Here is a 13,730-nt window from a genome sequence, read left to right on the forward strand (position 1 = left end):
ATCATTCCACTGGATTTAAATTAGCTCTGGAGGTGAACAACATTAAGTTTCTGTCTCTGCAAACTGAGGACCAGACTGTAGAATAGAGAGTGAAATCTTAAGTTCACTGTCATACTGTAACACTCATTGCTAACCATTAGGAACTATATTTGAAACATTTGAAATATGAATTAAGAATGCCCCAAGATTTTTGAACTTTCAGCTTTCCACGTTTGTCATTTTGCTTATTCTGTCTTTTCCTATAAAGCTTATTTTCAATTTCTACAAGAAAGGGAAGCTGGGTAGACTGTCCCTGGCCCAGCTGGGAGATGAGTCGTCATAGTCGTCTGTAGCTATTCCAGGTTTCGAGAGCTAATTCAAGTGGTTTGGGGGGAACACTTACCTCGGAGTGGTAATCAATAAGGAAAAAACTGTAACGATAAACGCTAGAGAAAAGCTGGGGACAGTCTGGTTGAGAAAGAAGAAACTGATTCAAATATGCAGGAAGAATTAGTACGATCCAGTGGTTGAATGGTGAGTGCAGTGATTGGTGTATATTAAGGATTTAACGAGGCAAGATTTCTAATTCAGATCACTCCTGAGAGCTAGATCACTACTGTCATCGATCTTGTGAAGACAACTGGGAGAAGAGACTTTCCTTACAGATCAGAGTACAGTGTTTTGCAAGTATTTGTGCAAGCAGTATCTTAGCAGGTGTTCTTGTAAATGCAAGTATCTTTTGTATTTGTTTTCGTTTTTTAAGTTATTACAAGCACCCATGGAAGCTAGGAATTAAAAGAGACAGAACAAAAATCGCTTGTTTGAAACAAATTTGGCAAAATTAACCAATCACTAAAAGAGCCTTCTCTACTTCTTTTTCTCATCTTGTGTGTCGTCTCGGCTCAGGCACAGTACTTCTTTTTAATGGCGCCTCTCTTCTTAGACCTTCTTAACTTTCCAAGCTTACGGAAAACTAGCTGTTACACACAGGGAGGTCCTGGAACTCGCGTTTCCACGTCTTCAGATTCGATGCGGCCCCGATTTCGGGATTGCTGGCCAGCGAGTAGATGGCACCCACGACCGCTCCGACCTCGACCCAGTCCCTGGCAAACGGCGGCGGCTCGCGCGTGGAGAGTCGCGGGATCCTTCGAGGGCCCGCGACGCGGCGCACATGCCCGCGCCCGCCTCCCGCGTCGGCGAGAAGAAAGGGAGTCCGGACGCGCAGAGGCTGACCCGGAGCCTACCCATGAGGCAGCGCGCTGACTCCACGAGAGCCCCCCCTGCCCACGGCTCGGCCGCCTGCTCCGCAATGGGAGCCGCCGCCGTCGCCGCCGTGTAGTTTTTCGTGCTCCTCCTTTTCCTCCTCCTCTTTCTCCTCCTCCTCAGGGCCCCAGTCAGGCCGATCCGCTCCGCTCACGGTAAGCGCCCCCCGCCCCCGCCCGCCCACGCCCGCCCCGCGTTGCAGCAGGCAGAGGCCCTCCCGCGCGGCCTGCGCCGCCTCACTCCGGGGGCGCCGGGCTGGGGGTGTCGAGGCCGGCGCGGGTCGCCGAGAGCGCCCAGGGCGCGGGGGAGGGGACCGGCTGCGCGGCGACGGCCGGACCGCCATCTTGCGCCGGCCCCGGCGGGGGAGGGACACCGGCGCGACGCGGCAGCCGACTCCGGGTGGCGGGCCAGGGCCGCGCAGGCCGCCGTTGTCGCCTTCCCGCCCCGCCTCGCCCCCCAGGGCTTGTTTGCCCCTGGCCTGGTTTGGGCTTTTCTCTCCGGAGGCTCCTCCCTTGGCCTTCCTTATATTTTGTGCTGCTGTTTGCCAGGAACCCGTTAGCCTCTCGTTTCGGCTCTCCCCCGAGTCTCGTCAATCTCGTCAATCGTAGGCAGAGAGACCAGAGGGGCTGCCGAACCTTGAGGCCTCGGGGGCCGTAGGGGCCAGGTTCCCCCGCCCAGGTAACCAGTCATTCCCCGCTCACATCCGCCTTCTTGTCAGAGGGCTTCCCCGCTCTGCCCTAGACGTCCCGTTATTGTCTACAGGAGAGGGGCGCTGAGGAGAAACGTGGACTTGATACACAATTTCCTAACGGAGCTTGCAGGTTCCACTTCTGAGACGGAAAGAATGATCTCATTCTGAGGTTTTATCCTGCTCTAGAGATGGAGGGAGTTCGCAATTCCCGACTTATTTCAAGTGTTAACGCTTTTATGGAACGGTTGACTAGAGAGGAGAAACGTCAAAGTGAACCCGCTTCTGCAAGCACGCGAGACCTTCGTCCGGGGGGTTCTCTTTGTTTACCAAGAGTTGTTAGTTAAAAAAAAAGAATCTGTGAACCTAAACCTGATTTATTTATTGTTTTCAGTTTGTGACTGTGTGTTAAGAATTTGACGTCTTTTAGCGGCATTAAACAATTAAATGAAAAATTGAAGCAGAGGACCGATTGAAAGCACAAAAGCCACCTCTCTCCAGTTGTGAGGTGTCCTGCTTTGGGGGATTGGTTTTCCTATTCAGACTGTCTTTAAGCAGAAACTTACTGTGCCTGTGACCAAGGCACTGATGTGCTTAGAGAATGAAATTGGGGCTTTGTGCTCTCGATGTTTTAAAATATCAGTACAAATACCAGTATAATTGTGTCCTGCATTTGTATCGATCATTGCTACCTTCCGATATGTATCTCCTAACCCCTTCTACAGTGATCTGTGATGCTGGAACTGATTTTGCAGGTGAGGAAGGAGAACTCAGGGTGAGAGGTCTTGAATGAAGTCATGGCTAGGAAGCGATAGAGCCATTTCTTGAATCTTAGGTCTTATTCCTCATTGAGTGTGCAATTAACTTTAATTTTTTTTGTGAGAATGAGGTGAGTGAGGAAAAGAGCATAGGCTCACCTGCAAAATTTAAGAAAGACTATTCAGTTGCCCTTTCCTTTGCATTTTTAAGAGTTCATTTCTTAGCTTTATCACTTTTCGTTAATGTAAGTTTTCATGTTACTCTTCTCCCTGACCCCACCATTGAAGAGTTGATTGAGTAGCCCTGTTGAGTCCTCATACCTATTACCTAGTTTTTACAGTTGTTACTATTTTGCCATATTTGCTTTATCTACTTATCTCAGGGTTATTTTTGGTGAACATTTTCAAGGCATATTTCATACATTATGGCAGTTCACACTTAAGTACTGTATGTGTGTCAGTATGTATAGTCAATATCATAATCACACTTAAAGTTAAGAATAATCCCTACATAATCCCTGATAGTATTCTTGTCTAGAGAATCCCGTGGGCAGAGGAGCCTGGTGGGCTGCTTCTCCATAGGGTTGCACAGGATTGAACACGGCAGAAGCGGCTGAGGATGCATGCATGCATTGGAGAAGGAAATGGCAACCCACTCCAGTATTCTTGCCTGTCGAATCCCAGGGACAGGGGAGCCTGGTGGGCTGCCATGTATGGGGTTGCACAGAGTTGGACACGACTGAAGTGACTTAGCAGCAGCAACAGCAATCCCTGATAATCTAATGTGTGTATGTAATGTGTATTCTCATGTTCTTCATATGTTCCCTGTTGTCCTCAAAATGTTCTTTTTAGTCATTTATTTTGGAACCAGTATCCAATCATGCATTCCATTTGTGTTTCTTTTAATTTAGTGTAATTCCCCCCCCCCCCCACCTTTTTTTAATGACATTGACATTTGAAGAGACCAGGCCAGAGACCAGGCCATAGGCTTGTAGAATAACATACATTCTATATTTTACTGACAGTTTCTTCCTCACAGGTTTTAATTGTATCCTGTATTCCCTGTATTTTCTATAAACTTGAAGTTAGGTCTAACGGCTTGAGTAGATAAGGCTAAATAATTTTGGCAAAAATATTTCACAAGTCATGCAGTGTGCTGCACATTATACATCAGAAGGCACATAAAGTGGAGTTATCCTGTTGGTAATCCTAAATTTGATCTCTTGGGTAAGATGGTGACAGACTATCTTTCCATTGTAAGCATTTCCCTTTGCAATTAGCAGATAATCTGTGGGCTGATATTTTGGCATTAGTATTTGGTATGAATTTAACTGCAGTGATCTGATAACACAGTAGGGAGCAATCATCTAGAAATGGATGTTTGAGAATGAAGGAGGGGAGCAGTTTTAAAGGATGGAACTGACTTATCTAGTTTAGGGATCTTGGAATTGCTGCTCCAGTTGGCATCAGAGCCTACAGTGGATAGGGAAGAGGAGACAGAAAGTAGATATTAGACTTTGCTTCCTTTCAAAGTTTGCTCAAGACCCTCATAGCAGTAGTGAGCTTTGAGAAATAGAAAGTTCCTGTGTTGGAAGACTGCAAACCACAGCTTTCCCCGTTAAACTTATTCTCATTTAGGCTGTCTGGTCCAGTCCTGCTTCTTAGTCCAGTGTTTTACTACTCAGCATTGGCTTTCTTAGTAGGAGCGAGGAGGTCAAAGAAAATGAGTAAATCATTTTGTGCCCTTCTTTACCACACTGTTCTTTTTTTATTTAGAACTATACCAAGATTTCTTTTTCTATAGTAATTGGGCAGGGGCTGTACCTACATGGAATAGCAATTTTTTTTAAGTAGAAAGTAAGTGATACTTTTAGATGACAGGAAATTGGAGATTGTTGACAACATATTTTGTTATTTCAGAAATAACTTTTGAATGATGAGAAATATTTATGACCTACTCACTAATTAAGTATATAGTCCTGAACAGTTTATTTTTCCTGCTTTAGGATACTCAAAAATACTTGATTTTTCAGTCAAATTGTTTTAAAGATATATATAATGACTTGATTTACTTGGTAACTTGTATCAAAAATGTGTGCTTGAAATTTTTATTGATTTTCCAAAGTAGTAGTTTTGATTAATTCTCATTATACCAGGAAAAAATATTATCAATCTTTATTTCTAGATCAAAAGGAATTATTTTTTAAACATTTTAAGCTATTTTATATAATTTTATATCATCATGTAATTTATATAATTTACAAAAGGATAGAGGGGTAATGTGGGCTTCCCTGGTGACTCAGTGGTAAAGAACCTGCCAGCCAGTACAGAAGATGCAGGTTCAATCCCTGGGTTGGGAAGATCCCCTAGAGAAGGAAATGACAACCCACTTTAGTATTCTTGCTTAGGAAATCCAATGGATGGAGGAGCCTGGTGGCCTCCAGTCCATGGGGTTGCAAAAAGTTGGACATGACTGAGCGACTAAACAACAACAAAGGAATGATGTAAAACAATTTATTTGAACTTTTAATAAGAATTTCAATATAACATTTCTTTGTGTGTACTTAGAAATAAGAAATAGAAAATACACTTCATGCATCTAATTAAATACTACCCCTACAATTAATATGCATCACATTTGAGGTCTCTTGACAAATACTGTATTTGTAACATGATTTTTTTTTTTTCAGTTTTTTTATTCACACAAAGAGTATCTTCCCTTATTCTTCCCACTTAGACCTTAGAATATTTTGGTTAGAGGGTGAGATAGAATTCTCTTAAGAGTTCCCATAAGTGCTTTTCCTAGTTGCATGAGGAATGTTCTTGGTAACTTATGGTTTTGTAATTGAAGCTTTCTTCATATAATGATAGTAATATTAGTCATAGACCATCATCTTCAAGTCATTTTTTAAGTATAGTTGACCCTTGAACAACATGAGCTTGAACTTCAGGTCCACGTGGATTTTCTTTTTCAGTAAAAATGCTGCAGTATTATATGATCAGCAGTTGGGTTGAATCCAAGTATTTGGAATCATTCATACAGAGGTGTCAGCTATTACACACTGATTTTCAACTGAGCAGGGCCTAAACCCTGTGTTGTTCAGCTCATGGATAGGTCCTGACTTTCTTAATCAGTATCTATCCCTCCTTTAGTCTTTTTGTATAATATAACTTTCTCCAGGTTAACTTATACAGGGTTTTAAAAAACTCATTGGTATTTGAGAATGCATTGAGCTGAGAAGAGTTCTAGTTTTTTTTTTTTAATTTTAAAATTATTTTATATATTTAAATTTTTTGGTTGTGTAGTGTGTGGGCTTTCTCTGGTTGTGACATCTGGGATCTTAGTCCCCCACCTAGGGATTGATCCCACATCCCCCGAGTTAGAAGGTGGATTCTTAACCATGGGACCACCAGGGAAGTCCTGAGAGTACTAATTTTTCTTAGGACTGTAAGAATCATTAAATATGTTTGAAAACCAGATTATGTGCAATTAACTTCTCTTGCTTTTCATTTGTGAAATTTCACAGAAGTTCAACCTTGTTCTTTCTGATACTGCCAACTAAGGAAAGTTTCTTGCTAGATAATACTAAGCCAATTCTAAACTTACAAAAATTTGTCACAAGTATTTCTGACAGAATTTTTCAGATTCTTTTGTTAGTTCTTGTGATGCTTTTGGTTCTGCTCTCATCCCTTTTCTGAATCACTCTATGCATTTTTCAAGCGTACAGTGTTACACTGTTGTATGTTGCTTAGAGTTTCAGTCTGTGTTTTCCAGGTTTAAAGTTTACTTAAAATAGGCAACATTGTCTGCATATGACTTATTCTTCAATTGTCATACATGAATCTGGAACATAGTGATTTGAGATTTCAAATACTTCCCTAGTAGGTTTGTTCTTATCATTCCTTCTGGGTCTTCTTTTTGCAGTGTGCATCCTTGAATGCAATACTTCAAGAATTTTTTGAAAAATTGTATGGTTTAAAATTTTGCTGAAGGGAAGATGGCCATCTTTACTTCCTAATTGCAAGTATTTCCAGTTTTAGATTTGTAGACACCAATTAGAATAATCCAGCGAATTAAAAAATTTTCTGCATTGTCTGTTTCTTTCTAGTCACCATTGTATACATACGCATTTAATACTTCTCCACTTAAGAACTGTATCAAGTTAAATTTTAGTCCACAAACATGAAGGATGAAAGAATACTGTCACATATCCTTTTGCGTTCTTATAAAAATTTTGCATGATGAAGCCTTTCCTGCTGAATGAGAATACTGTATTTCCTTTTAGTTTTTAAAAATACATTGTTTACTCATTTTTGAGTTTGAGAAAATCTGTCTAGGGACTTAGTCTAATCTAGACTTAGCCTGAGAGTTCCCAAATTTCACTGTCATTGTTACAGTCTGAAGTGCTTCTTTAGGTTCATCTAATAATTTTGAAATGCCTCCTCTGTCAGTTTTCTTCTGTTCCATTATGGACAGAAAATTAAAAGTTCTGAGTTCTTTATTTATTGGCTATGCTGGACCATTGTTGCTTCAAGGGCTTTTTCTCTAGTTTCACTGAGTGGGGGCCAGTCTCCGGTTGTGGTGTGTGGGCTTCTTATTGCAATGGCTTCTCTTTGCTGAACCTGGGTCACATGGGCTTCAGTAGTTGAGGTTTCCAGGCTCTAGAGCACAGGTTCAGTAGTTGTGGCACGTGGACTTTGTTGCTTAGTGGCATGTGGGATCTTTCCGGACCAAGGATCCAACCCATGGCTTCTACATTGGCAAGCGGATTCTTTACCTCTGAGCTACCAGTGAAGCCCCAAGTTCTGAGTTCTTAACCATAGTCGATGAAAACTAGAAGCTGATGAAAGGATCTGCCCCCTAAAATACGCCACTTTGACATAAGGATTTTCTTGAGTGGAAGGTAATTGAGAATCAACAAATGTGGAATTGCAGTAAGAGTCACCACCAACCCCCTCCCCCTGCCCCCCACATCAACTGCCTAAAAGCAGGGCATACATTTCTTTTTTGAAGGTTTTCCCATCACCCTCCTAGAAAGGGAAGAGTGACTCTTACTATTTAAGATGGAGAGTTGATACTGAGATGAGTTTGCATAAACAGACTCAACAAAAATAACCCTCACCTCCCATTAGTTCTACCACATGGTTGCTAATCTCCCTCCCACACATAATTTATTGTCTCTTAAAGCCCCAATTCCCTTTTCTTTGTTTAAATGATTATACTCTGAATCTAACTGCTTCTTTGAGTTTTACTTCTTTTCTGTGAACTCTAGTATATGTAAATATTAATAAAAATTAATGTGTTTTTTCTCCTGTTGACTTGTCTTTTGTTAATTTAGTTCATAGGCCGCAGATATTGCATCCTGAAAGGGTAGAAGTAAAGTCTTTCCTTTCTGACACAGATTACAATGATAATGCCTCCATTACCTTTTTGGAAGCTGATGCAGTATTTTGTGCCAAACAACAGGAAAACTCAAAGAAGAGGAGAAAGGCAAAACATAATGTATTAGTGATGATTTATTTCACTTTTGCATTTTCCTTCTAGGCAGTTAAATCATTCTTCTGTTTTCTTATTTTAGTTTTTTCTTTTTAAAAAAGCATAGTTGGGAAAAATTGATGCTCAGTAGTGAGATAATACCTAGGATGAAGGAATTAGCAAAATATTTTAAGGTGCAGGAAAAATAATACCACTCAGATTCCATAATGTATCTTAGATTTATAAAAGTATTCTATGGGCTCACATAGTAATTATAAGGTAGAATGAGTTTTATTCTATTTTAAAGTAATAAGTAAATTTTCCCTTTGTTGTTTGAAGATCTCTCGGAAACAATGGAATTCATAAAATGTCAATTTTTAGAACTAGAACTGCTAAAGAAAGAAAATTAAAACTGAAACTGTTCCTATGGACTCTGATAGTATGCTGAAGGTTGATGGTTAATTTGGATGGTAAGATACAGAGTTCCACTGCCTTCCAACTCACACGTGAAACCTGCTTGCCTCCTACTACCATTATAATAGTTTTCCACTTTGCATTCCATCGCTAATGGAGTAAGGGTTCTACAAGGCCTTCTCTTTACCCTGTATCTATTGATATTAACATCCTATGAAGCTGGATTTCCCTCACTTCAACAGAACAAGGTAGTATAACAGATTGAATACAGAAGCAGATAAGGGAATTCAGCTCCCTCTGAACACAGGTATTAAAATTAATAAGATTTGCAAAAATGGAAAACAGTGCCATCCTCTAAATTTTTGTTTTGGAAAATACAGCTATTTTTCATAAAAGTATTTGTGTTAATATGCAGTGGGTTTGTTATAGTCACTTTTAAGTAAATTAATATATATTTGTTAATTTTCTCAGGTTGAGTTTGTAGGTTTCATCCTTAGCAAATCAACTGCAAATCAACAGCAAAACTGTTGGGTTTTTTTTTTGGCCAGATTTGATTTCTTCAGCATGACGTGAATGTCTTTTTATTGAGGGATATTAACCAATGCAAATATTGTTATTCTACGACATAATTTGCTCCTTGTTTCGAAGGCTTTATCCTATATTCCTTATTTTGTAGGTATTTGTTCTTAACCTTTGGCAAGTTTGAGAAGCGAAACCTGGAGTGTTTGGGAGCAGTCTTCGAGTTTTAGATATATCCTAATCCCTATCCCTTTTGTTAACTCACTCATTTTGCTTTTCCTGTTTAGGGTTTAAGATTATCTGACTTTCAACTTTCGGATTGCTGACTGCTGATAGAAAGGTCCTTATGGAAAAAAGTGCAACATGGAAGTGGCTTTGTTAAATTCCATGAGGAAAAATAAATAATCTCCCAACTTTATTGAATAGAAAAAGGTAAATAAGAAAATTGACACTACATTGTTAGTATTTATGTTCTTTAGAGAGGAAGGTATCTTTCTAATCTTTCATTTCTTTATTTAAAATTTTTAAAAATTCTATAAGTATAATAATGCATTTATAGGAGACTTGAAAAATACAGATTATAGTTCCACTGTACTTTACAATTTTTTTAAATAGAGTAAGATTGTTAGTTGGAGTTTCAGTATCAAACTCTCAAAAATTAGTAGAATAAATATATAGAAAAGTAGAATATAGTAGACCTGAAAAGCACCATGAACCAGTTCAACATAATTAAGATTTATACAATTTTCACACAACAGTAGGATACAAATTCTGTTCAAGTTCCCATAGACTCTAAACTGGGAGACACTAGAACATATCCAAGGACATAAAATGAGGTGCAAGGTTTATTTCATTTTTTTTAATGTAGTGTTTTGTTGATTATAATGTGTTTCATGATTATATTTCATCCTCAAAACAAATGCTGTTTGGAGATGAGTGGTATTATTATCACCTGTCCTTTATAGATGAGAAAATTGAGTCTTAGAAAAAGTTCATTTCAGTCATTGTAATAATTACTGGGTACCAGACAGTGCATATTTTTTGTAAGATATGATGCTTTGGTCTTCCTTCACTTCAGCCTCAGCCTTTCTAGTTCAGAATTATGTGTTCTCTTCTCCTTCGGTTAGACAGTGCAAGCCAAGCTGCACGACTTCTAGTGGCAGTGCCAGCTCCTAGAGCATTTGGCTTATTCTGTGCTTCACTGCATTCTGGAAGCCTCTGGCACTGGGATAACCCAGCTCTGCCTGTATTGGTGAAATTATTGAGTTTGGAATTGATAAGTGACACAATAAAGGCATTATTTCAGGGAACTGATAATTTGATGCTTTTGTATTGAATGAATGAAAGCAGATCTGGATGCTGAGAGACAATATAAAGTGAATCTTGTAATATGTTGATATAGGTGTGCAGTTCTTAGGGCCTGAACAAGTACTTACAAATGGAAAGGCAAGGTTGGTTGTGAGAAATATTTTGAAGGAAGACTATAGAACTGAGGAATTGATAAGATAACGATGAATGAAAGAGGGAAACATTGAAAAAAGTGCAAAAGGATGACAGTTTCATTTGTTACATTGTACTTGAGAGTTTCTAGAAAATATTTAGGTATAGTAGGTAGATTACTAAAATTCTTCATTTCTGACTCCTAAGATGAACTTTAATAATGCAACTTTTTCAATTAGGGCAGTTTTTTTTTTTTTAACTGAAGTAATAGTAAATTCCCTTTTTCTTTCAGTCTAGGCAAAAAATTTATGTATGCTAGATGAATATGTTTACAATATTCAAGTTGGAAGGATCCTTGGGGAATCTTGAAAGTGATTGTTTTCAATTGCGTAATGCTTGAATTTTTCATTTTTCTTTAGTGATCTATCACATCTCATGTTCATCTAATTTCCTGATATTTTAACTGCTGATTGTTTCGTATATAGAATCTGCCTCCCTATTACCCTGATTTTGTTCTTGGTGTAGGCAAATAGTATGTGGTTGAAATCTTTGGCCTTTGAAGTGCCTGGGTTTGAATCCTTGCTCAACCACTTAATTGTGTTTCTTTGGGCCAGGTACTTAACCTCTGTAATTGGATTTCCACAGCTATAAAGCAAGGATAGTAATAGTGTCATAGAGGTTTTTGAGGATTAGATGAAATAATGAGTGTGTTTAATTAATTAGCAAATGGTAATGATAATTGTTATTACACATAATAACTTACAATTATTATAACTTATAGTAGTATATAATGAACTAAGTAGTTGTTTTTAAGCTCAAACCAGGAATGAAATTCTCTGGTTTACTTAAAAACAAGTAAGTATTAGCAGTGTTGTTATTGTTGTTATTATCATCAGTTGAGCCACAGGATCGAGTCTTCCTCTTGCCTTTTTTCTTACGACAGACTTTAAAATATCTGTAAACAGCTTTCACTTTTGTACCCCTGACCCAGTCTTATGTTTTTTCTAGGTTAGAAATCTTAGTTGTTTGATTGGGACAAAGCTTTAATTCTAATTTCTGCTAGTAGGCGTTTGTTGTTTTTGCTACTCAACATCCATTCACCTTTAAGTCCCTTACCTGGGTAACATACCTGTTGATTTTTCCCTTGGGGAACCATCCCTTCTTCCAGTAGTTACCTTGTGGTTGTGTGTCTGTTACCAGGGGGATCAATAGTGATTGGTTTAGGGAAGAGCATATGACTTTAGCCAAACCAGTCAACTTGAGTCAGGGCTGGTCCTCTTATCATTGTCCAAGTCTTAAATGTTGGAAGGTGTTATTTGGAGCTGCTGTTTGTTCTTGGTGACGGTGTTGTTTAGTCACTAAATCATGTCCTATTCTTTTGCAACCCCACGTAGTTTGCCAGGCTCCTATGTCCATGGGATTTCCCAAGCAAGAATACTGGAGTGGGTTGCCATTTCCTTCTCCAGGGGATCTTCCTGACTAGGGATCAAACCCGTGTCTCCTGCATTGTCAGGTGGATTCTTAACCACTGAACCTCCAGGGAGGTCCTGAGCTGCTGTAGTCATTCACAATAGAAGGACCCTTTCTGAGGATAGAATCAGAATAGAGGAAGTGAAACCTAGAGGTGGAGAGAGAACCACCAGGATTACCTATGATTGTTTAAAATGTGCCTACACCTAATTCTGTAAAGGAGTCTATAAGTTCTCTTTTGCATAAACCAGTTTGTTGTTGTTCAGTCGCTCAATGGTGTCTGAGTCTTTGCGACCCCATGGACTGCAGCACGCCAGGCTTCCTTGTCCCTCACCTCTCCCGGAGTTTGCTCAAACTCATATTCATTGAATCGGTGATGCCATCCAACTATCTCATCCTCTGTTGTCCCCTTCTCCTCCTGCTTTCAGTCTTTCCCAGCATCAGGGTCTTTTCCAATGGTTGGCTCTGCCCATCCGGTGGCCAGAGTATTGGAGCCTCAGCTTTAGCATCAGTCCTTCCAATGAATTTTAAGGATTGATTTCCTTTAGGATTGACTGATTTGATTTTCTTGCTGTCTGAGGGACACTTAAGAGTCTTCTCCAGCACCGCAGTTCAGAGACATCAGTTCTTTGGCGCTCAGCCTTTTTTACTGTCTAGCTCTGACATCTGAACATAACTACTGGAAAAACCATAGCTTTGACTATACAGACCTTTGTAGGCAAAGTAATGTCTCTGCTTTTTAATATGCTGTTTAGGTTTGTCATTGCTCTTCTTCCAACAAGCAAGTGTCTTTTAATTTCGTGGCTGCAGTCACTGTCCGCAGTGATTTTGGAGCCCAAGAAAATAAAATCTGTCACTCTTTTCATCGTTTCCCCATCTGTTTGCCATGAAGTGATGGGACTGGATGCCAGGCTCTTCATTTTTTGAATGTTGAGTTTTAAGCCAGCTTTTTTACTCATCTCTCTCACCATTATCTAGAGGCTCTTTAGTTCCTCTTCTCTTTTTGCGATAAGGGTGGTGACATCTGCATATCTGAGGTTATTGATATTTCTCCTGGCAGTCTTGATTCCAGCTTGTGCTTCTTCCAGCCCAGCATTTTGCATGATGTACTCTGAATATAAGTTAAATAAAAAGGGGGACAATATACAGCCTTGACGTACTCCTTTCCCAATTTGGAACCAATGCGTTGTTCCATGTTCGGTTCTTACTATTGCTTCCAGACCTGCATACAGATTTCTCAGGAGGCAGGTAAGGTAGCCTGGTATTCCCATCTCTTGAAGAATTTTCCACAGTTTGTTGTGATCCACACAGTCAAAGGCTTTAGCATAGTCAATGAAACAGAAACAGATGTTTTTCTGGAATTCTTTAACTTTTTCTGTGATCCAGCAGATGTTGACAATTTGATCTCTGATTCCTCTGCCTTTTCTAAATCTAGCTTGAACATCTGGAAGTTCTTGGTTCACATACTGTTGAAGCCTAACTTGAAGGATTTTGAGCATTACTTTCCTTTCATGTGGAATGAGTGCAATTGTCCTGTAGTTTAAGCATTCTTTGGCATTGCCATTCTTTGGTATTGGAATGAAAACTGACTTTTTCCAGTCCTGTGGCCATTTCTGAGTTTTCCAAGTTTGCTGGCATATTGAGTACAGCACTTGAACATCATCATCTTTTAGGATTTGAAATAGCTCAGCTGTAATTCCATCACCTCCACTAGCTTTGTTTG

The 13,730-nt window shown here is 39.6% G+C and overlaps 1 protein-coding gene across 7 annotated transcripts in view; it reads left to right on the forward strand.

The window, feature by feature from the left end:
• Nucleotides 1-1,259: 1,259 nt before the first annotated feature.
• ZNF280D (zinc finger protein 280D) overlaps nucleotides 1,260-13,730 on the forward strand; it is a 125,837-nt gene continuing 113,366 nt past the window's right edge. For 5 of the 7 annotated variants that reach the window (XM_065940708.1, XM_065940710.1, XM_065940714.1 and 2 more), the window contains exons 1-2: nucleotides 1,263-1,397; nucleotides 9,385-9,529. The gene's annotated coding sequence lies outside the window, so the exon portion shown is untranslated. Of the gene's footprint in view, nucleotides 1,398-8,503; nucleotides 8,635-9,384; nucleotides 9,530-13,730 lie in introns of all 7 variants that reach the window. The other 2 variants (XM_065940709.1, XM_065940711.1) reach the window with 2 other exon arrangements.

Source organism: Muntiacus reevesi, chromosome 7, assembly GCF_963930625.1.
Source record: "Muntiacus reevesi chromosome 7, mMunRee1.1, whole genome shotgun sequence".
Taxonomy (NCBI): domain Eukaryota; kingdom Metazoa; phylum Chordata; class Mammalia; order Artiodactyla; family Cervidae; genus Muntiacus; species Muntiacus reevesi.